Here is a 23,810-nt window from a genome sequence, read left to right on the forward strand (position 1 = left end):
AACTATAACCTATAGATTCAAAAACTCAACCATCACTAAGCACAAGAAACAAACAGAAAAACATACTAAATCACACTTTAACCATACTACTCAAAACTGCGGGTAAAAAGTATCCAATGGGTGAAGGGGAAAGATATATACAGAGAAACAAAGTTAAGGATATGACAGATGTCTTATCAAAATCAATGATAGCAGGAAGAGAAGGAGTGCTATATTTAAAGTCCTAAATAAACAGGTATGTCAAATTAGAATTCTAAATTTAGTAAAAAATATCTTTAAAACTAACAAATCCTTTGTATGCATACAAAAGCTACAAGAATTCATTGTCAATAGACCTGTGCTACAAGAAATGTTAAATGAATTAATTCTGGCTTGATAATATTAGAAAAAGGAGCAGACTGTGGAATCTCAGAGGGAAGGCAGGGGTGGTTGAGTGAGTGGGGAGAGATTAACCAAAGAATTTACTAGCTTATGCATATATGCATGACAATAGTGTGGTGAAGGTGGTAGGTGTGGGCTAGAAGAGGTCAATGGGGGGAAATGGGTACATCTGTAATACTTTCAACAATAAAGATACATTTTTAAAAAATAGATGAAAATATAGACCTACAAGAAGAAATAAAGAGTACTGGGAAAGATAACTACATGGTCAAACAAATTGGTTGTTTAGTATTAAATCTCTTTAAAATATAATGGACTATTTAATCAAATAAAAAAAGATATATTGGGAAGTTTATAGCATATGTGTAAGTAAAATTTAAAACAATTAGAGTGTAATACATATTCGTTATCCAATCATCTATTGAAGGACAGTTCAGTTGTCTCTATGTCTTGACCACCATGAATAATGCTGCACTGAACATAGGGGTACATATATCTTTGCAAATAAATATTTTCAAATATTTTCAGGTGGATACCTAGTAGAAGGGTTACTGGGTCATGTGGTAACTCTATTCTTAAATTTTAATGAGCCTCCATACAGTTTTCTATAGCGACTGTACCAGTTTATATTCTCACTGAAGTGAATGAAGGTTCCTTTTCAATATCTCCAACCCTTGTTATTACTTGTCTTGTTGATAATAGCCATTGTAACAGGTGGGAGGTTGTAAACAATATGTAGAACATATATACAATAAAATACTACCATAAGAAAAGATGAAATACCACCATTTAGAACAACATGGGTGGATCTTGAGGATATCATACTAAGTGAAATAGGTCTGACAAAAAAAAAGGCAAAAATAATAGGATTCCATTCACATGTGGTATACAAAACTGAAAGCAACAACTGAACTAGCAAGAAAAAATTTTAAAAAATACTCATAAACATCGATAACAATATGGTGGTTACTAGAGGGAAGGGTAGTAAAGAGAAAAGGGAGTCAAATACATGGTGACTGAAAAAGATTTTACTTTAAGGGTGGGCACAATGCAATATACAGATGATATATCATAGAATTGCACAATGAAAACCTATATAATGTTTTAAATATATATGTTTTATTGATTTTTTGCAGAGACAGAGAGGGATAGAGAGTTAGAAACATCAATGAGAGAGAATCATCAATCAGCTGCCTCTTGCACACTCCCTACTGGGAATGTGCCCGCAACCAAGGTACATGCCCTTGACCCGATTCAAACCTGGGACCTTTCAGTTTGCAAGCCAACGCTCTATCCACTGAGCCAAACCGGTTTCAGCAAAACTTATATAATATTATTAATCAATGTGAACCTGATAAATTTAATTAAAACAAAGTATATGTGTGGGAGAAAACTGATAGAAGAGATAGACAATACAACATAGTTGAATCTCAAAATATTTCTATTGAGTGAAAAAAGCCAGATACAAAATAGTACATATTTTTATTATTTAAAATCTAAAAAAATAAAATTAATTTCTAATAAAAGAAAGCAGATCTGTAGTTACCTAGAAGAAAAATTTTGAATATATAAGGAAACTTCTTGGGGTGAAAAATATGTTCATTATCTTTATTGTAATGATGGTTTCACAGATGCATACATTTGTCGGTTACCGAATTGTACATTTTAAATATATTATTTATTATATGTCAATTATATCTCAAAAATATGTCACAAACAAAAGTAGTAAACATAATTCTTTTTAGAATGCTTCATGAATACTTAAATCTGAACAGTTAATTTCAGGAAATATCTCTTCTACTGATTTGCTAATAATCTTGCATATTGTGGATACCTATAATGACTACAGAAATCATGTGAAATTTTCATTCTCCCGCCTAAAGAAGTTATACTTAAATGAATTTAGAGCATAGGGATCATTACACTTCTTGAGTTTAGCTCCACTTATTCATGCATGCAATGTTTATACTGTGATGTTAACATCCTGTGTTCATTTTGATCTATGTTCCTTGAAGACAGAAGAGATCCCTCTGCTCAGAACAGAAATAACCCAAATTTGATTGAGAGCCAAATGGTATTGTGTGACCTAATTAAGTGGTGGGTATTTCGTGAGCTTACTCTTTCACATCTGGCTGTTATTAGATAGCCCTACTTGGCTACTCCACAAAGCAGCATTTGATCTAAGGGCCAACTCTGTCCCACAGTTTGCTAATATCTCTCACACTGACTGAATCTACCAGGAAAGGTCAGGCCTAAAAAATTAGAAAATAAAGTAGGAGATATGTCTACAGACAGACTTCTATTTCTTTTTGGTTTTTAAGTGCATTTTGCCTTTACTAACTTGAAATATTGATTGTTAGAAAGTGGACTGGAAATGCAATGATTGACTGATCGCAACGTATTACATACAATGAATTTTGAATACACAGAACTAATTGAATAAATGAACGGAAATATTAATATTGAATTAATAGGCATGATCAGAGTGAATTAACTACAGTGGGGACAAATTCTGCCCCTGGATATGCATGCACAATTTACATCAACTTCAATGGGGTTTTTGTTGTGTGTATCCAAGGGCAGAATCCAGCTTAATGAATTTTTTAATTGTTTTTAAATGGTGAATGAATTGGTTAAAGCGCAAAGCATCAAAGATGATTCTGCACATATTGCATATATTCCCATGTTGGTTGTGTGTGTGTATGTGTGTGTGTGTGTGTGTATTTGCCTAAAATATCTAGGCATATAATATACTGATGATCTACCAAAAAATCAAATTTTAAAATTGAATAATAATATAAGAAATAAAATAATTGTTGCTGTATTTTCTTCATAAAGAGCTAATGCATACACATTATTGCAGACTTATATGTCTGTATAGTCAATGATAATACTTTTATTTATTACTAAACCACAAAAAGAAATCTGAAACTTTGAGACCAGGAATTCATCTATATTCCCCAAGTGTCCTCAATGTGAACTCCAATAGAACAAGGTGTTTTCTCTACCATAGCATTCATCACCTTATTTTATTTAGAAAATCTTTAGCCAATTATTATTGACTAGGGGCCCAGTGCATGAATTCATCCACTTTGAAAGGAACTGTGGGCCACGAGACGGCGGTGGGCACAGAGGTAGGTCTTGGTCCATCCTCCATGCCCCTGCCAGGCCCCTCCCACTGCAGTCCCCAGTTCTCTGTCTGCTAGCAGCCCTGCTCCCACCACCATTGCTCCCATGCACTGATGGTGCTGGCCCTGCTCACATCCATGGCCAGTACAGAGAGGTTGGGACTGGCATCAGCAGCAGATGCTAGCAGGGCCAGCACCATCATCGAGTGCCAGCAGCGGGCTTCCAGCCCCAATCACCTTCAGGAGCAAGGGGAGGTGGAGAAGCCCAGAGGGGCGATCGTGGCTGGCAGCCATCATTTGCACCCACTGATGGTGCCCAGCAATTGGGGCCAGCGCCAGGTGCTGGCAGTGGGTGCAAGTGGCAGCTCCAGTGCCAGCAGTGGGTATAAGTGGAATTGGCATTAGCAGCAGGTGTGAGTGCCTGGTGGGACTGTGGTGCATGGGAGAAAAGAATTTTCAGTAACCACCGGAGGCTCGCCACGATAATAGTGACTAGCTCCCTGCCCTGGTTTGGCGCCCTTAATCACCTGCTCTACCATCCATCAGTGGCTGATGCCTGGAATGTTCTATGTTCTGCCACCTGCTGCAGATGCCTGCTATGTTCTTCATGTGCCCCTTGGTGGTCAGTGCACATCATAGCGACCAGTTGTTCAGTTGTTACACCAATTGGTTTATTTGCATAGATGGATGCCTATCTTTACATTTAACCTTGAGCAACTATCACATCAGTTTAACTTTCAACACCTAAATAAGAAATTTTAATATTAAACCCTTTTATAGTAAAAACCCATGGTGTAAGCTAAAATATGTTTGACTGCCTAGATTCAGTCATTTAAATAGACCAATTCTACTAAACATCATCAAACCTACAGGCAATGCGTTAGACATGAAATTAATAACAATTTATTACAAAGCATTGTTCCTTAATATATAATTTTCCAGATAATGAAAATAGTCTGTGTGAGATTAGCACTAAACATGTCTGGAAAAAATATGTGCGCATTTTGAAGATGAAGGCTAGAACTCACCTATATAATAAAAGTAAAACAAAACCCAGAATATTATATATTCCTTGAATGAATGTATAATGTAAAATTAAACTGATCACATTATTATTTTATTTTTATTACTAGGATCTATTTTTAAAAATAGTTTTAGTTTCACAACACAAATGATCAGAAAATCTAGTGAATTTTTATATAAAAACATCCACCATAAATTTCTATAACCTGTGATATTAATTGACACATCACTATCAACCAGTGTCCATAGTTTACATTAGAGTCACTGTTTGTATTATACATTTTATGGGTAATGACAAATGTATATTGACATATATCCACCATTGTAGTATATATGTAATATTTATTCTGCATCAAAATCCCCTCTGCTTCAGCTATCAATTCCTCCCTCCATGTGGATCTTTGACAATCACTGATCTTTTTACTTTCTCCATAGTTTTGCATTTTCTAGAATGCATATAGTTAGAATCACACAGTATGCTTTCTTTCCAGACTGCCTTTTTCCCCATAGCAATATACATTTCAGATTATTCCAACTCTTTTCATGGCTGGATAGCTCATTTCATTTTAGCATTAAATAATATTCCATTGTCTAGATGTACCACCATTTATTCACTGACATCCTGAAGGGCATCTTGGTTACTTCCTAATTTTGGCAATCCTAATACATAAAAAGCCAGGGGCTGTCAAGACTGAAACAACCAGTCAGATGACCAAACAGCAGGCTGCATGGGGTAACAAGGCCGGCAGAGGGATTAGTGAGGGATGACCAAACAACTGAACAACAGACTGTGTGGGGCAAGGGGGGCAGTTAGGGGCAGTTAGGGGCAACCAGACTAATAGGAAGGGCAATCTGGGGCAATCAGGCTAGCAGATGAGGGCAGTTGGGGGTGACCAGCCAGCATGCAGGAGTAGTTGGGGGCGACCATGCTGGTGTGGGGCAGTAAGGTTCCACCAGGTTGGTGGAGGGGGGGGGGGGGGGGGGGATAAGGGGTGACCAGGTCAGCAGGCAGAGGTGATTATGAGTGATTAGGCTGGCGGCAGAGGGAGGGAGGCAGTTAGGCGAGATCAAGTAGGCAGGCAGATGAGCCAGTGGTCCCAGATTGTGAGAGGGATGTACAACTGCCAGTTTAGGGAATCAGGCCTAAACCAGCAGTCAGACATCCCCTGAGGCAGGGGTCCTCAAACTTTTTAAAGTGGGAGCCAGATCATGGTCCCTCAGAGAGCTGGAGGGCCGGACTATATGAACTACTAATTCCTACTGTAACACCTCGGCTGCGCTCACTGCCCAAAAAACCTGGCGGGCCGGATCAGACTCCTCTGCGGGCCGCATGTGGTCCGAGGGCCATAGTTTGAAGATGCCTGCCCTGAGGGGTCCTGGATTAGAAAGGGTGCAGGTTGGGCGAGGGGAATCCCCTCTCTGTGCAGGAATTTCATGCACTAGGCCTTTAGTTATGAATAAAGTGGCTATAAAAATCTGTATGCAGGCTTTTATGGGGATGTAAATTTCACTTCATTTGTGTAAATCCCAAAAAGTGTGATTGCTATATCACATGCCATAAATATGCTTAGTTGTCTTTTTTTTTAGAACCTGACAAACTATATTCTAAAGTAGCTGTAGTATTTTGCATTCCCACCAGAAATGAATGAAAAACTTTATTGCTCCAACATTCCCTGTTGTATTTTGGATTTTAGTCATTCATATAAGTTTGTAATGGTATCCAGTTGCTGTTTTAATTTGTAATACCTTAAATATGAATGGTTTTATATGCTTGTTTGCCATCTTTATATCCATCATTGGTGAAGTGTTTATGTCTTTTAGTCATTTTTTGAGTTCATTTTTTTATTAAGTTTTAAGAGCTTTTTTTTTTTTTTTTTTTTTACTTTGATTAATAGTACTTTGTAAGTTTTTTCTTCTAGTTTGTGGCCTGTCTTCTCATTCTCTTGATAGTGTGTTCTACTGATCATGTCTTTAATTTTAATAAAGTCCAATTTTTCATTCCTTCCTTTATATCGATAGATTGGTTTTCTTTTTAACATATAATCGAAATTGTCAATTTCAAACACTAGATTTTCTCCTATATTATATTTTAGGACTTTCACGGGTTTGTTTTTGTGTTTGTTTTACAGTTAGGTGTGTCATCTACTTTGAATTATTTTTTTGAAGGCTGTAAGATCAGTTTCTAAATGATAATGATAATAATTATGATTATTTGGCATATTGATACTCAGCTGTTCCACCACCATGTGTTGAAAAGGCTATCCTTTCTCCATTGAATTGACTTTGCTTCTTTGTCAAATACCAGTTGAATTTATTTGTGTGGGTTTATTTCTGTAATATTTAACCAGTCCCATTAATTTATTTATCTATACTTTTACCAGTACCACACTTTTCTGACTATTGTAGCTTTATAGTAAATTTTGAATTTAGATAATGTGAATTTTACAACTATGTTCATTATTATGTTGGCTATTTCAGGTATTTTGCCTCTCTATAAAACTTTAAATCACTTTGTTAATAACTTTCTTTTTAGAGAAATTTAAAAAAATCTGTTTATATTTATGTTGTCTAATAAATTAATATATTCAAATTATAGAACTCTGTTTTATAGAAAAAGATTGTAAATGAAATAATGATTACTTAGAGAAAAAAATGACTTACTGGCAAAAACAATTCTTAGGATTTTTTTTCCATAAAAATTTTTTTGCTATTAATGAATTTTAATTTTTCCACTAGTGATCATATTAATAATTTTCATGATTTCACATTTGAGGTATTAAATACTTAGACTCTGTCTATAAAAGATTACAGTCTAAGGGTGAAATTTTACAACAAACATCAAAGTAGTTTAAATTATTAGTTTTAATATCTGAAGTACTTGTTTTTCAAAGTAGTTAAATAAAGCACCTTTTGTTTCAGCCTACTTCCTCAGATACATTATATTTGATGGTTAATGTACCTTCCTTAACATAGGTGTTCTGAGGATCTCAAAAGAAAAAAAATAAACGAAATGGCATTAAAAGTTGTGAAATATATATAGAAAAAAATATCTCCACATTTAGTATCTATATAATGAAAACAGTATAATTTAAACCACACTGGTGATAGCCTGTTGATTATAGAGCTTTAATTTTTGGTTTGTTTTATTGCTCTATATTTACTTATTTTTGGATTTAAAAGTTTGCTCTATGAAAACATGAAACAGTTGCACTAAAATTTAAATTTCTACAGGCCAAAAATATTTTGGGATGCTCTCTTTAGAGCTATAAAAATATTGCTTGTGGGTGATTTGATAGTAAATGTGGAAAAAACTATGGACCATGGAGAAATACTATGTCAACTTAGCATTATGATCCAGCTTAATTTTGAAAATATATTAACTTGAAAAATGTTGCATCTGCAATCACTCATCCCCCAAAAAATATTGCACTTGCTTTGAAAGTACAAATTGTGATGGGAGTTAATTTCATATATTGTAGTTTAGAATACCTTAAATAATAATCAGTGTATCTCAAAAGAAAACACTATAAAAAAGTCTGTAAATAACTTGTAACAAAAAAGTGCATAGATATCATGGAAACTGAAGAATAAAGGCACTTTGTGTCTTAACCACCTCACTCCACTCTTGCTACTCAAAGTCCGTGGTCAAAGCATCATAATCATAACATCTCAAGCCCATTCCATAGCACCTGCTTCAGAGTATTTATTTAAAAAGTAAACAAAACCAAAAAATTACTGCAAACAATTTTGAAAAGTACTATTCTACATTCTTAATATTGTACTTTAAAATAAGAGGACTTTGGAGTTAGAGCTATCCTGCCATTAATTGCTTGTGTAACCTTAAATACCTTAATTTATCTTCCTATACTCAGTCTTCTCATCTGTCATTTGGGAACACTATCTACTCCAGTAACCTATTTTATGGGTAGGATAAATATCATTTGTGAAGTGCATCTGTTCTTCTATTCAGACAATTTGTTGTAAGTTTTATTCTACATTACTGATTAATATATTTCTCATTTCCTCTCACTAGAGAAAAGAACTCTTGTCACAAAGATTACAGAAAACAAATAAATGCATGTTAACGTTAAATAAATACACTGCACTGTCATCCAGTTGTCCATGGCACCAATTCAATGCCCACAGGAATTCCCAATTTGGGGTTGGTGAGAAAGAAAACTTTAGTGCAAAACAGCTCAACTGTGATACAGCACAGCTGTAAGGTGACCCTAGAGACCATCCCCAGAAGACAACTCTGCGCTGGTCTGCTCTCTTCTGTGCCAGTCTGCTCTGTCCGGTCCTGGTCTGCTCCACTGAGCTCCAAGGAGATATCTTCAGTGTTTCACCTCAGCAAGAAAAAACAATGTTCAGTAGAAAGGGAGGATGCATCCCCAGAGCTAGAGGGGAGCTGACTTATATACACAGACTCTCTCTCCGCTGGATCCTGATTGGTTTCTCCGCAAGCAAATGAGGACTCCATATCCCTGCAGTTTGATTGGTCCAAAAGGCACTGTCCTGACCAGTAGAATAGAGACACTCTGATTGATCAAAGCTGGGTAGTTCTGATTGGGTGGTAAAAGCCCCGGCTTTATTGGTTGAAATAGGGTTCCAGGAACCCTTTATAAGGGCCTGCTGAGATGGCAGAAACACCGGCAGGTAGGCAGGCAGTTCAGTGCAGGCTTCTCCCTGAAGTGAAGTTTGTGCAAGAGGTCCTTGTATAAAACTGGCTTGTAAGAAGGCTCTGTGCTCCTTGATGTTCCTGTTCTTGTTTGTTTGTTCTAATTGGAGCCCAGTTAGCCACCAGGAGCCCTTCTTAGTAGTATCTTTTTTTCTCAGGCTCTACAATACTTTTACCCTGGGACTCTCTGTGTATCCTCAATATGCAAACTCTTTCTCAACCCTAGCGTCTTTCATTCTGTTTTCAACTGAGCATCTGCTAAACTGGGTTCCGCCTTCACATTTCCCAGTATGTGTCACTTCTTAGGAGTAGTCAGAAATACCTTCTCACATGTTGCTGGAAAATTTGTCTTTTCTCTCTGCCAGTGCTGATTCCTGCTTGCAGATATTCCCCTTCCCACCTATAAAGACAATATGTGAGCTTTCAGCAATATTAATAACTCAGGTATTGCTGAACTTCTCCATTATACATGTAGAAAGTGAAGTTTCAGTATCCTATCAGTATCCTGTCTTATTTCTCTTTTCCCAAGAAAGTATTTTTTATGCAGCCCAAATGATTAACTTCTCATTACCATGATCCTCTATGAAGCCTTGTGATCACTTTTTGCTAGCATATCCACATGTATAGTCTTGTTACACAATTATAATAACCTATTTTAATGCCTGACACATCACTGTCCTTCAGTGTCTATTGTTTCCTTTTTCAATATTGGCTGCTATTGGAGGTCTCTCAGACTAAAACTATCATTATAAATATAACTTCAGTATTTTATTATTATTTAATTATCAAAATCTTGTTACTGAGAACAACTTGGCATATTTAAATTTATAAATGCTTATTATTAGCATATGATCAGTAAAGATTTTGAACTGAAGAATCTCCATTTATATGCCTTCTCTGCATACTATTTCTGGATTTTGAATATAAAACCCTTTTCACTACAGCTTGGTTTTAATGTATTTATTCTTATCAGGAGTACAGGGATATCCATTGCACATAATTCAAAGAGAGTTTCTGTGTAAAATAGTAAATTCATCCCTCAAGTTTAATGAATGTATTCCCATTCAACTTGTTTTACTAATTGGCCATTGATGTGGTGATCCAATAGGTGTTATCAGTGTGGTATCCTCTATCTCTGGTAGAAGTGGAGCTCTTGTGGTGCTGCTGGAATAAGAATTTCCTGGGGCCTTCACATTGAAAGATCATAGAAAGCCTTATTTCTGTATATTTAGACCCTTGAGTTTTGAAGGTCCCATTTCTCTCTCTTCAGACATGGAAAAGTCCCATTTCTCTTCAGCAGGGCTACCATCAAAGCCAGTTCCCAGATTTTCCATCCCATATCTGTGCAGTCCTGCACCTGGACAGGTTAGCTTGTGTTCCTCGCTGTAGCCTATTGCATGTAGGCTTGTATGGCCACAGGCCATGCAGCTTCTAGGGCCACATGGCTACGGAGGTAGCATGACAGGTGCAAAGAAGCAGGAGTGAAATAAGAGGAACAACAGAGAGAGGGTTCTTTGTATTAAGGATTTAACTGGGAATTTATCCAATGCTTCCTTCAGGATTGTGTGCACTTGCAATGATGCTACACTTCTGGCCAATTATCTTTGTTCCCTGATTAGACTGATAGGAAAGCATCCCCCTAGGTCATTGTAACTTCACTGTGCAAACACCCATTTCCTTCCCCCAGGGATTTGCAGGGAATGGTGATTCCCTGGGGAGTGTAAAGTTGCAGTTTCCTGGTGAAGCTGCCCAGTGACTGTCTGTCCTCCCCTTTGCTCCTTTCACATTATTACTATTAATAACCAGTTATGATGGTAACATAAGACTTTTGAGATTACAGTGAGTGCTGTTAGTAATAATCCAGGGATAACAAGCATAAGACAGAATCGCCTTGGCAACCATAGGTGTGGATAATGTCACCATTGGGATACTTACGGCCCATCCTTGATGTGAAGTTATTCCAATGATGGGAGAATCCTTCATCCAGGCAAAAGTGTACTACAGCACTGGGTACAATCTGAAGAACCATCTTGGGACTCATACAACTAAAAGCTTGAATATGAGACCCTGGAGAGGAGACTTCAAGCTAAAGGGAGAGTCAAGAGGATAAAGATGGGAGAGTTGATGAGAGAAAAATTGACAAGCCTGGTGATAGGTGTTGTCAAGAGCAATAGAAAGGAAGATCACTATAGTGAATGAGTATGAACGGCTTTGGGAAGAATCAGACAGAGAGACATTCAAGGAGTTCAGCTACAGAAACAAGTGCCATTTTGTATCAATTTTAAATTTATATCCCAATGATGTTTGATTAACAAGTAAAGTTACCTATGTTTTTATATAGCTAATAATTTGAATTGTGTATTTGTAGTAGACTTCTGACATTAAGAGGCCTAATACAAAAACAAAACAAAACAAAACACACCATTAGAATATGAAGAAATGTGGATATCTATTTAACATATATAATATTATACATAATATGTGCATATATGCTTTCTGACATGGTGAGAAATGAGCTTCAAAGGGGTATGATTTGGTACTTAATAAAAACGAGAAATAGAGTCTGATTGGTGATTGAATTATTTCTTTTGAAAATAAATACAGTGCGTTAAAAGCCATGCCATGAGTTACCTGTTAAAGTGTTGTTAAATGTTTTATAGATGTCCCTGATAGAATTCAGTATGTGCCTTTGTTTCAGAATGAACTAGAGCTGAGCTGATAGATAGACAGGATGCTGCATTGGGGAACACCTTTCTTGGCTATACTGCATTCTTTTCAGACCTGCAAGGCCCCAAGGAGAGTAGTTAAAGTTAGGTAAGAAACATTTGCAAGTTTAAAGTTTAGTAAGGTGAAAAGAGAATTTATTTTGCCTTTTTAAAAGTGCAAATTTCAGTGCTTTTGGGCATCAAGGGTACACAAAGCAAATGTAATTGTTTTGTGAAGTTGGCCCTTGGGTTTTTCATTCAAACCTACGCATTGCAACCAGATCAGAAATTTCAACAATGTGGCATATCTATGACTTGCTCTGTGAAATCTAATGCTCGGTCTTGAAGATATAAAATATAAAACACTCTTTAGATCTGCACTGTGTCACCTCCAACCAAATAATTCCATACTTGGCTCAAAATCTGAAATTTTCTCTGGAAAATATATAAGGAAATAATAATTGTATTGAATTGGAAGTCACTAACATTTAAATATATGAGAACTGACCTCAAAAGCTGAATATTTTTGACTATCTGTTTTAAATAATAACTAACTTGGATCTGCTTAATATAGTTTTTGATAATGTTTCACTTCATACTTAATTTTGGGAGTCTCTGATTTTATATATTCTTTGAATTTTCTTCTTTTGATAGTAAATAAAATTTAAAGAAATAAATTTACCCAATTTAGCAAAGCAAATATTGATTTTGTTATAAAACCAATGCCATTTGTCAGGTTTCCTCATATTAAATATGCCATAGCATACACATGATTTTATTAACTCACCACTAAAATCATATTTTATATAATCAAATCCTTTTCTGATTTTTTTAATTCCCTCAAGAATTCAGAAAATATGTTTAATATGGATAATTGATTTAAAAAAAATCTCTAATTTTGAATTTTAACTTCCTCTGGGTGTAGAATATTGATTGGTCTGATTATCTGTAGGTTTACCTAACTTACTAGCTCCCTAAAGATAAGTATTTATTAGGAAATGGGAGGGTGGGAGAGAAAAGATCTCTATTTGAAAGTTCATAAACTAAAAAAAAAACAAAAAACAAAAAACAAACCCACAAAAAACTTAGCTCCATTTTGATTTGAAAATGAAGACAATGTAAGTTTGTTAAGATATTAAATAGAATTTTATTTAAACCATTTGCCTGTTAAGAGTTGTATGCTCCATCAGATATTGTCATTAGAGAGAATTATGAAGTTATTTTATGAGTAAGTAATGTTAATCTCAGATTTGCAAAAAGAACACATCAGATCAGAGGTATAAAGAGATCTTCTGAAGTCTCCATGAGCCTCATCTATTATTTCTAGTGGGAGAAATAAATACCTTTTCAAAACATTAGCTATTTTTAGAGGGATAAAACCCAAAGGACTTATATTAAATAAACAAACCAACAAGAACAAGAACATCAACAAAATGTACTGTTCCCTCCTTGGTAACTGTCCATTACGGACTTTCAAAGTGTCTCCATGTATCATTCTCACTCTTTCTAACTTGGTCCTCAACATTTACATTTTCAAGTTAATAGATATTTCATCAGAGATATCATTTAATTTTAAATTCTCTTTAAAAAAACATTTGATAATGGATATTTGGTCAGAAAGTTTTTATCATTTTTAGAAATCAAGTGTTTTAATTTACACACCTCAAAGGCAAATACACTCCACAATAAACATGTTAATTTACCGATTTAAGTGGATAGACTTGTGAGTTATCTGGACTTGGATTAGAATCTCAACTTAATCATGTGTGATCTCTGAGACCATGAAAATGAGTCCTTAGGGAAAATCAGGAAGGAATATCAATAAAATGAAGCTCTAGGAGACTTAACAATTGGGAATATTTGACAAGGATGTTTATATAATAGATGTCATCAGGAAAAATTAATGAGATGAAAGTTATTGTATTAGTCACAAAGTATGAGTATTTGGACAAGTTATATATTCTCCTTGAATCTTATTGTCTATCTATAAAATGAGCACAGTCATGTCAAATTCACAGAGTTTGTAAAGTTCTAAATTCAGTGCTTAGAACAAAGATCCCAATTAAGAAGTTTTCTTCTTGTCCTGGCTGGTTTGGCTCAGTGGATGGAGCATAGGCTTGCGGACTCAAGGCTCCCAGGTTTGATTCTAGTCAGGGGCATGCACCTTGGTTGCCAGCACATCCCCAGGAGGGGGTAAGCAGGAGGTGACTGGTGGATGTTTCTCTCTCATCAATGTTTTGGATTCTCTATCCTTCTCCTTTCCTCTCTGTGAGAAAATCAATAAAATATACTTTTAAAAAAGAAGTTTTCTTTTTCCTCTTCTTATCCTTCTCCTTTCTGTCTTCCTTTAATCCTTTCATCCTTTCTTTGATTCTTTCTCCTTCTGCTCTTCTTCTATTTCTCTTTTATCACTTATATGTATATTTTCTTAGGTTTAGCACTTTAGATATTTAACCTACTGTATCAAGTCTAAATGTTATGTTGTTCCCAATTTTTCATATTATTCCCACATTGCATATTATTAAAGATATAGGGTTTTTAAATTCTTAAATATTACTACTTCTTTCCTGAATGAAACATTTCTCTTGGGTCTTTATACCACTTTTGTAACAGTTCACAAATGCAGCCCATGATCACAAGGAGGAGGACGTTTGCTAGGCCTAATAATATTTAGAATCTGGAACCAATGGGGTCAAGATCATGGATTTTCTCTTTGCACTTTACATAGGCAACAACTTTCCTTAAAATGGCACACTTCATCTTTTGTGGGCATTGTTTCATGGGGTTAACTAAGGAAGAAAGTATATACATACAGTTTTTGTCTTCATTTGTTATTACTTTAGATAGAGCAATTCCAAGGGCTTATTCTACTGAGTGGACATGAAGCATCCCCATAAGAATGTAAATGTATCGAGACCAAACAATATTTCCTTTATTTATCTATATTTGTTTTTATTTTATTTTAATAAACATTTGAGTATAAAACTTTAGATTTACAGAGTTGTAAAAATACCACAGAGTTCCCACATACCCAATACCCAGGTCCCCATGTTGTTAACATATTACATTACTGTGGTGCATTTGTCAGAACTAATGAGCTAACATTGATGCATCACTATTAACACACTTTATTTGGATTTCACTAGTTTTTCCATGTCCTTTTTCTGTTTCAAGAATATATACAGAATACTACATTACATTTAGTCTCCCCGATTCCTTAGTCTCCTTTGTTCTGTGAATGTCACAGTATTTCCTTGTTTTTAATGGTTTTGACAACTCTTGAGCAGTGCTGATCAGATAATTTGTAGACTGTCCCTTTCCCCTCCAATGTTTTTCTCATGGTTAGGCTGGGGTTATCAGTCTGTGGGAGGTCTTCTGTTTGCTTTTATGTTCTGATTGTATTTTGTCTGGCTAAGAGTTCAAAAAAAGCTGGGTGTAAGGCAACATTTGGGATCATCCTGCTTTATTTAGCTCTCCTTGATCAGTTTTACCCAGTAATTGAGATGAAAGATATTCAGATAGCTATTGGAGGAGATGAGATGATGTTAACAAATAACTATGCAAAATAGAAGAAAATATTTTAACATATTCTCTATGCAAAATTCCTTCCTACATATATTTTCTTGAGTCTCCTTTTGCACCAAAGACAACTGCTAACCACATATTATTCTCCAATATGTTTCTTTCATTTTGTATAGGAAAGGTCAACCTGGAAATATACATCAAACCTGAACAAAAACATCCTCTTTTTCTATGTAACATACCAGTGCTTGAAGTTTGCTCTTCCAGCATTATTTGTTTAATAGAAGTATTTTCCATACCACCTGGTTCTGGCAGAAAGTCAAAATTTGCATTTATATGAGGTAGTTTATCAAATATAACATACAGAAGTCTGTTAAGTACACATTGCATTTTGTTTGTGAGAAAATCTGTTTGTATTTAATGTAGTTTTTAAATTAACCTTAATGAAAGCTTCTGAAAATTGTTGTTCTAAGCATTTGAAATATGCAACAAAAACCGGTGGAAGACATAAACATGTTTTCCATTATATGTTATCAGATAGCCCAAAATTACTACAAAGAAGAATGTGGGACTATTTTAAATTAGAAAGATAAGCAAGCATTGAGTTAAAAGCAAAGGTCTTTAGAACAGAAAAGCATCTAACACAGTTAACCCCAAACATCTTATAACAATCTTCAGTGAGAAGTATTATAACATTTTAAAGTTAGAATGTTATTATAGACAGAAACAAGGATTATTTGCACCAAACCTAACATTTTAATTCTCTAAATCTAATATTTGCCAAATACAGACTCACCTAAGGTTTCCTAAATTAGGGAAAAAGGTAATTGAAACATAAACCTACCTGGCTGTCTCCCCTAAGATAATAGTTTGGTCTCCTCTTTCTCTCTCTCTCTTTTTTTCCCCCACTGTCTTTTCATTTCTCATATCATACTTAATGTCTTTTTACATTTCAACATATCCCATGTGATTTTCTAATAGAGGGCTCCCAGCAATAGATATAAGATAAACATTTATTTCTAATAGATCTTGTTTTTATCAACTGTGGCAAATTCAAGTGTCTTTTAGTCTTGGACAAATTATTTACATGAATGGGGGTAGCTAGAGAGATACCAAGGTGGAGAGGAAATCACAGAGCATGTCTTCAAAGGAGGAAATTTTAACTCAGACCCATTCCATCTTTGTTGTGTAAAAGGAGATGCTCAGTATTTTTAGATAGTGGGTATTTTCAATTATAGCCAGATATACAGATATTTATATAAAACCACATAATTTTAAAATGTAGAAATGAACTTTGAAATATTTTATCATATTATGTAAACCAAACAAATATTCAGGATGAGGCAAAAATAGGTTTATAGTTGTTTATATGGAAAATACTATAATAATTAATAAACAATCATATATAGTCGTGTACTCACAACTGTAAACCTTCTCTTGTCCCACTCTGTATATGTCTGGTGCTAGTTTGCAACCTGTGTTATGAAGTAGAAGAAATAATGTTAAATAATCTCCTAATTCAAGCAAAGTCATTATTTCCTTTAGCAAATATATCTCTGTGACTAAAAAGCCATGGGATATTTAGAAATAAATAGTATGTTATTCAGAGGTACTGCTCTTTGATGCTTATAGCATTTGACAATGTCTGGATTATGGTCCTTAATCATAGAATCTGTTACACCTTAGATCACAAACTTCTCTGAAGCCATTGCAGTGTTACTCTGATAATTTTAAAAAAATCATACAACAGAGATTTTATGCAATACTTTTCATCTTTGATTAAGCTATGTAACAGTGTTAGTTTCCTAAGCCCTCATCTCCTAATCTTGTTTGTTTCTTCATAAACTTTATCACATGGGAGTCTAATCTAAAATATTTAATTTACAAAAATGATACACAGATCATTTAATTATCCATATATTTCTTCTTTGATTTGACATGAGCAGAAGGCACATTTTGTTCTAAACCATCATAGGTACTAATTTAGTGTCCTGGTGGCTTTGGTTGGGATAAGAGAGAGGTATGTGAAGCTATGAATTTCTATGCTAAGCTTTGTCAAGAAAAACAGCACAGACCTCAATCTTTCCTTATAGTCACAAAGGTGGAAAACTTTAACTTTTCTTCTCCCTTATATTAGTACTAGAGGCCCAGTGCACAAAATTCATGCAGGGGTGGAGGGTGTGTCCCTCAGCCCAGCCTACGCCCTTTCCAATCTGGGATTCCTCAAGGGATGTCTGACTGCCAGTTTAGGGGCATTAATTCCAACCATTAGGAAAATCACACAGGATGTCTTTGACATACAAACAGTGTGGTTTTATGAGTTATTTCAATAATAATGGCCATTTCTTTAGATAATATCTGCTTACAGACAATACAGCTGGTACTATGTGAATTCAGAATGTTATTATCATAAAATCATAGGTTGTAGTGGAAATAAACTTGAATTGTCTAGTTCAGTGGTTGGCAAACTCATTAATCAACAGAGCCAAATGTCTAGAGTACAACGAGTGACATTTCTTTTGAGAGCCAAATTTATTAAACTTAAACTTCTTCTAACACCACTTCTTCAAAATAGACTTGCCCAGGCCGTAGTGTTTTGTGGAAGAGCCACACTCAAGTGGCCAAAGAGCCGCATGTGGTTCGCAAGCCACAGTTTGCTGACCACAGATCTAGTCCAAACTTTTATAAATATTGGAATTCCCTTTTCAAAGATTTTGAATGATTTTTGTCCTAAGAAGCTTAACCAAATAAAAGCAACCCATTTTCTGTGAAAGGACTGGGGTACTCCAGTGGCAGGTGCATCTTGTGTCTGGCTGCACCGTGTATCTGCTACCCCCCCCCCCCCCCGCTGGGCTGAAAGGGCTGAAGGGACTGGGTGCCACCATCTTTGTGATGACTTGACGGTCAATTTGCATATTCCATCTTTATTACATAGGATATTTCAGTGCCCTCTGACAAGTTAGAAAGAACATAATAGAACTGAATGGATATGAGTCGTATGCATTTTCCCTCCTCAACTCTAGCCTAACATAGTTCTAAAAGGAATAAGCTTTGTGTTCTTTGCCACTTTTATTATATTCCCAAATCTTTCCATGAACCAAAGTCAACATCTTTAATATAAGAATGATGTTACATACTGATTATTATTTCAAGAATGCATTTGAAGTGTGATTTAATGTGTTTGGGGGAGATCTTAAAAGATAAAAAGGGTTGTTCCATGAGGATTTAGGAGTTAGATATATTTTAATGTAAATAATTTTTCTTTGTAAGTCTTTTAAACTTAAATTACATTTACAGGAATTTTATCTCAAATTATAATGTAAAACCTCCATCCCTGACACCTCAGCAGGTCTGGGAGAAGTTATACTTTGTATACATGCAAATGTGTGACTTTGTCTATTAAATTTGTGAGACAGCACATGGAACACATGCTCATGTATTATTATAAAACTGAAGTATCGTTAACTCATCTGAATAACTTCAAAAACTCTAGCACAGCTTTTAGAATAATTCCAGTAATAGAAAAGTTTTGTCCTTTGTTCATAGTTATAATGTCTGAAAAATAGCCATGCCTGATAATAAAACAGATAAACTTAGATTGGGCCATACACTGATTTACAAAATAAAAGATTAAAATTCAATTTCTCCATTTAACAAACATCTACTAAAAGTCTATATTATGCAAAGAAAACAATACAAAATAGAAACCTCACTATAAAAGTTTTATAGGTTCATAGTTTTAAAGAGTGTAATGCTAGTTTGAAGGTATATGTTTTGGCATACCTTAAATAATAGAGTTAATTCATTTTATTGCTTTTAGCCATTCTAGCATAACATAAAATGTTTTTAATACTAAAATTATTAAGCCATTATATTATTTTATATGGGTATTATCTAGATTAATGGCACCTTGACTAGTAAAAAAATTATATGAATTTAATTGTATAAAGTTTACAGTCAGATAAAATTTGAATTTATTACTCTTATCAATGTCTAAGTTTATAGTCTATGAATCATCAGCTCTAGAATCACCCACCAATACTTGTTAAAAACATAAACATTAGGCACCATGCTGAAATAACATTTTTGCCACCACCAGGTAATTCTCTTATACACACAGAATTGAGACGTATTGGTTTAGATATCCAAAAATCATTATGATGATTTTATCACTTCTCCAGCGGGCAGGTCTCAAAAATCCTTCACGGCAAGGTGGAATTTTACCATTAGCTGTTTGCTGTATTGACGTGTTCCTATTTGTTAACCATTACATTAGAGCCACTAGATTTTCTTCAAAACCCACTTGATAAATTTCTATTTTCTGTGAAGCACCTATTTATATTACTTAGTAAATTCTGTGTTTTTTTTAAATGTAAATGTAACCATAATATCCCTTCCATAACATATCTTTTCAAAAAAATGTCAGGTGGCTTGATACAGTATAAATGATGACAAAATTATTATTTTGGCATTTAATTCTCTCTCTGTTAATATTTAAGGGAAAAGATACCATATGATGCTTTTGCTTTTCTGTGTTTTGATCCAGGTTTGTTCAATGGGACCTTAAAAGAGGACTCTAAACTGTACATCATTCTGGTTATAACAAAGACAGAACCAGTAATCTTCCACTTCAGATATGTTCTTAAAGTGTATTTTATCTTCCTACAATACAAAATCTCTCATAAAATGAAGGAATTAATATTTCCGTACTAAACCTTCTCTGATTATAAAGAGAAATTCAAATAATTTAATAGAAATATTTGCCTATCCTCCTGAAGGTTCAAATGACTAGTTATTGTATAGGAACAGCTAGCTCTAATCTGCTTCATAAGAAACATACTCTGTTAGTGCACAATAGCTAATATCAGGTTACTAATAGATTTAACCTTGTAAGTCCATAGATATTTAAAAGTTTTATCATGTGAAGGTCAACTTGTCTGTCTTACCATAAAAGAAAGGAAAAGAAATGAATAAAAATTAGAAAGAATTAATTCTTCAAAAAGTTTTTACAAATCAAAACCCTGCAGTTTCACACTGAGAACAAAAAAAGCATATTAAACACCAAAGTTTATCAAGACAAATTAGGCCCCAGTTTCAAATTTTCTTTAATCTTTTGCATCTGAACGGATTTTTTTTTTTGGGGGGGCCTCATGCTGTTTTCCCTAGTTAAATGTTAAAATGAATTCTACCCAATACCATTGACTTCCTCCCTTAAAAATATTGAGACACATAATAAAAAATTAATTACTTCCCCTAATTTCCGTGTGATTCTTTAAAAAGATGTAAAATTCATTTAAAGTAAGTGGTGACTTTGTCTTTGAAGATCACGACAATTAACATGGATCAAAGCTTAGGTTCTGTAACGATGATAGCTTATTAGCATAATGAAATTAACTTAGAGACAAGAATCTTTAATAGGTACAACAAAAATGCTTTAATAATACTTGAAGAAAATTATGTATTTGCTAGAAGTACAACAGTTTCAGATTTTCTATCCAATTAATAAGTTATTAATTAACTCCTTTTCCAAACAATGCACACTTTAAGTTAACATCTGCCCATTAAAATATTCTGTCTATTGAGCTTCATCTTTTTGAGGAAATTGCAGTTTTGTTGATGATACTTTGTATTTCCTAGTTATGAAGAACATTCAGGTTTTACCTTCCATACCATAGATCCAATATTATTATTATTAAAATAAAAGAAGGCTTAATATCATACACTGAGAAAGGAATGAAGATGTCAGTGTATGATTGCATCATGTTTGGTAAGTCATACTTCAAGTCTTAATTTCAAGGGCAAATATTTTTCTAACAGCTTTGGGATCCTTAAAATATTTAACCAAATGTTTCAACCCAAGGAAAAATGACTTTATTCATTAAAAAAATGCTAATAATTTTGATCTGAGGGTACATGTTGAAACCTCTTGGTTTGAAAAATCAGTAAAAAAAAAAAAAAAAAGCTGTATTTCTAGCATCAAATTTTAAAAATTATGCTGTTAAAAGTGTATTTTGTCAGTTCTTTGTTTATTCATTCATCAACCAATATTTATTGATCACTAATGTTTATTGAATGTGCCATGCATTACTAGTATGCGTTACCTAACATAAAAAAAAAGGTGAGGGGATGTCCCAGACAGTGTGGCTCAGTCGTTGAATGTTTACCTATGGACTAGTAGGTTGTGGTTCAACTCCTGGTCAGGGCACATGCCCAGGTTGCTGGCCTGATCCCCAATACAGGGCATGCAGGAAGCAGCCAATCAATGATTCTCTGATCATTGATGTTTTTATCTATCTCTCTACTTTCTCTCTGAAATATATTTTTAATTTATTTTTCTTTTTAAAGTTGAGGGGCTGTGTTTTAATAGGTGGTATTTTTTAACCCTGCATTGAGGAAGTCTATGGGCATGGATTTTCTAATAGCATTGCTTACTATGTATCAGTTTTGGTAATTCTCACAATATTTCAAACTTTTCCAGTATGATTATATTTGTTACGGTGACCTGCAATCATTAAACATTGATATTACATCATAATTGTTTTGGGGGTGCCATAAACCCAACCATATAAAATGGAAAACTTAATAAACATGTGTATTCTGACTGCTCCACCAACTGGCTGCTCCTGATCTCTATACCTCTTTGGGCTTCCCGAATCCCAAAACAAAAAAAAGAGTGAAATTAGGTGAGTTAATAATCTTATAATGCCTTTAGGTACTCAAATCAAAGGATAAGTCACATGTTTCTCACTTTAATTCAAAAGCTAGAAATGGTTAAGCTTAGTGTGGAAGGCATGTTGAAAGCTGAGATAGGCTAAAAGCTAGGCCTCTTATAACAATTAGCTAAGTTGTAGATGCAAAGGTAAAGGTCTTAAAAGAAATTGAAAGTGCTACTCCAATGAACACATGAATAAAAAAGTGAAACATCCTTAGTGCTGGTTAGAAGAAACTTTTAGTGGCCTGAATAGATCAAATTAGCCACAATATTTCCTTAAGCCAAAGCCTAATCCAAAACAAGGCCCTAACTGTTTTTACAATAATTCTATGAAGGCAGAGAGAGGTGAGGAAGATGCAGAAGAAATGTTTGAAGATACCAGAGGTTGGTTCATGAGGTTTAAAGAAATAACCCATCTCTATAACACAAAGTGCAAGGTGACGCAGTGAATACTGGTATAGTAGCACAGCACGTTATCCAGTAGGTCTAGTCGAGATCATGAATGAAGGTGGCTACATTAAACAACAGATTTTTCAATGTGGATGAAAAAGCCTTACACCGGAAGAAGATACTATCTGGGACTTGCATAACTCGATAGGAAAAGTCAATGCCTGGCTTCAAAGCTTCAAAGGAAAGGCTGACTCTTGTCAGGGGCTAATGCACCTGGTGACTTTAAGTTACAGCCAACACTCATTGACTCTTCTGAAAATCCTGAAGCCCTTAAGAATTATGCTAATTCTACTCTGACTGTGCTCTATAAATGGAACAACAAAGCCTGGATGACAGCACATCTGTTTACAACATGGTTTACTGACTATTTTAAGCCCCTTGTTGAGATCTACTGCTCAGGAAAAAAAAAGAAAAACACACACACACACACACAAAACACAAAAAAATTCAAAATAATACTATTCATTGACAATGCACCTTGTCACTCAAGAGTTCTGATGAAGATGTATGAGATTAAAATTGTTTTCATTCCTGCCAATACAACATTCACTCTGCAGCCCATGGATCAAGGAGTAATTCTGAATTTCAAGACTTACTATTTAAGAAATACATTTCATAAGGCTATAGCTGCCACACATAGTGATTCCTCTGATGGATCTGGGCAAAGTAAATTAAAACCTCCTGGAAAGGATTCACCAGTTCAGATGCCATTGAGAATATTCATGATTCATGGCAAGACGTCAAAATATCAACATGAACAGGAGTATGGAAGAAGTTGATTCCAACCCTCTTGGATGAATTTGAGAAGTTCAAGACTTCAGGGAGGAAGTAACTGTAGATGGGGTGGAAATAGAAAGAGAACTAGAATTAGCGTGAAGATGTGACTAAATTGCTACAATCTCATGATGAAACTTTAATAAATAAATGGTTGCTTTTTATGCATGAACAAAGAGAATGGTTTCTTGAGATGGGATCTACTCATGATGAAGTTGCTGAGAAGACTGTTGAAATGATAACAAAAGATTTAGAATATCATATCAACTTAGTTGATAAAGCAGTGGCAGTGTTTGAATGGACTGACTCCAATTTTGAATGAAGTTCTATTATGGGTAAAATATTGTCACATACTACAGAGAAATTGTTCATGAAAGGAACAGTCAATCTATGGAGCAAATGTCATTGTTGTCTTTTCTTTAATATATTTTATTGAT

The 23,810-nt window shown here is 34.6% G+C and overlaps 1 long non-coding RNA gene across 1 annotated transcript; it reads right to left on the bottom strand.

Annotated features, from left to right (window-relative positions):
* Positions 1–1,660: 1,660 nt before the first annotated feature.
* LOC118709865 lies at positions 1,661–23,008 on the bottom strand. Its single transcript, XR_004985171.2, has 3 exons — positions 22,848–23,008; positions 18,257–18,263; positions 1,661–1,671 (listed from the first exon to the last, which is right to left on the bottom strand). It is a non-coding gene; the product is annotated as an uncharacterized LOC118709865 (long non-coding RNA).
* Positions 23,009–23,810: the final 802 nt, after the last annotated feature.

This window comes from Pipistrellus kuhlii, unplaced genomic scaffold (genome assembly GCF_014108245.1).
Source record: "Pipistrellus kuhlii isolate mPipKuh1 unplaced genomic scaffold, mPipKuh1.p scaffold_m20_p_7, whole genome shotgun sequence".
In the NCBI taxonomy this organism is placed as follows: Eukaryota; Metazoa; Chordata; class Mammalia; order Chiroptera; family Vespertilionidae; genus Pipistrellus; species Pipistrellus kuhlii.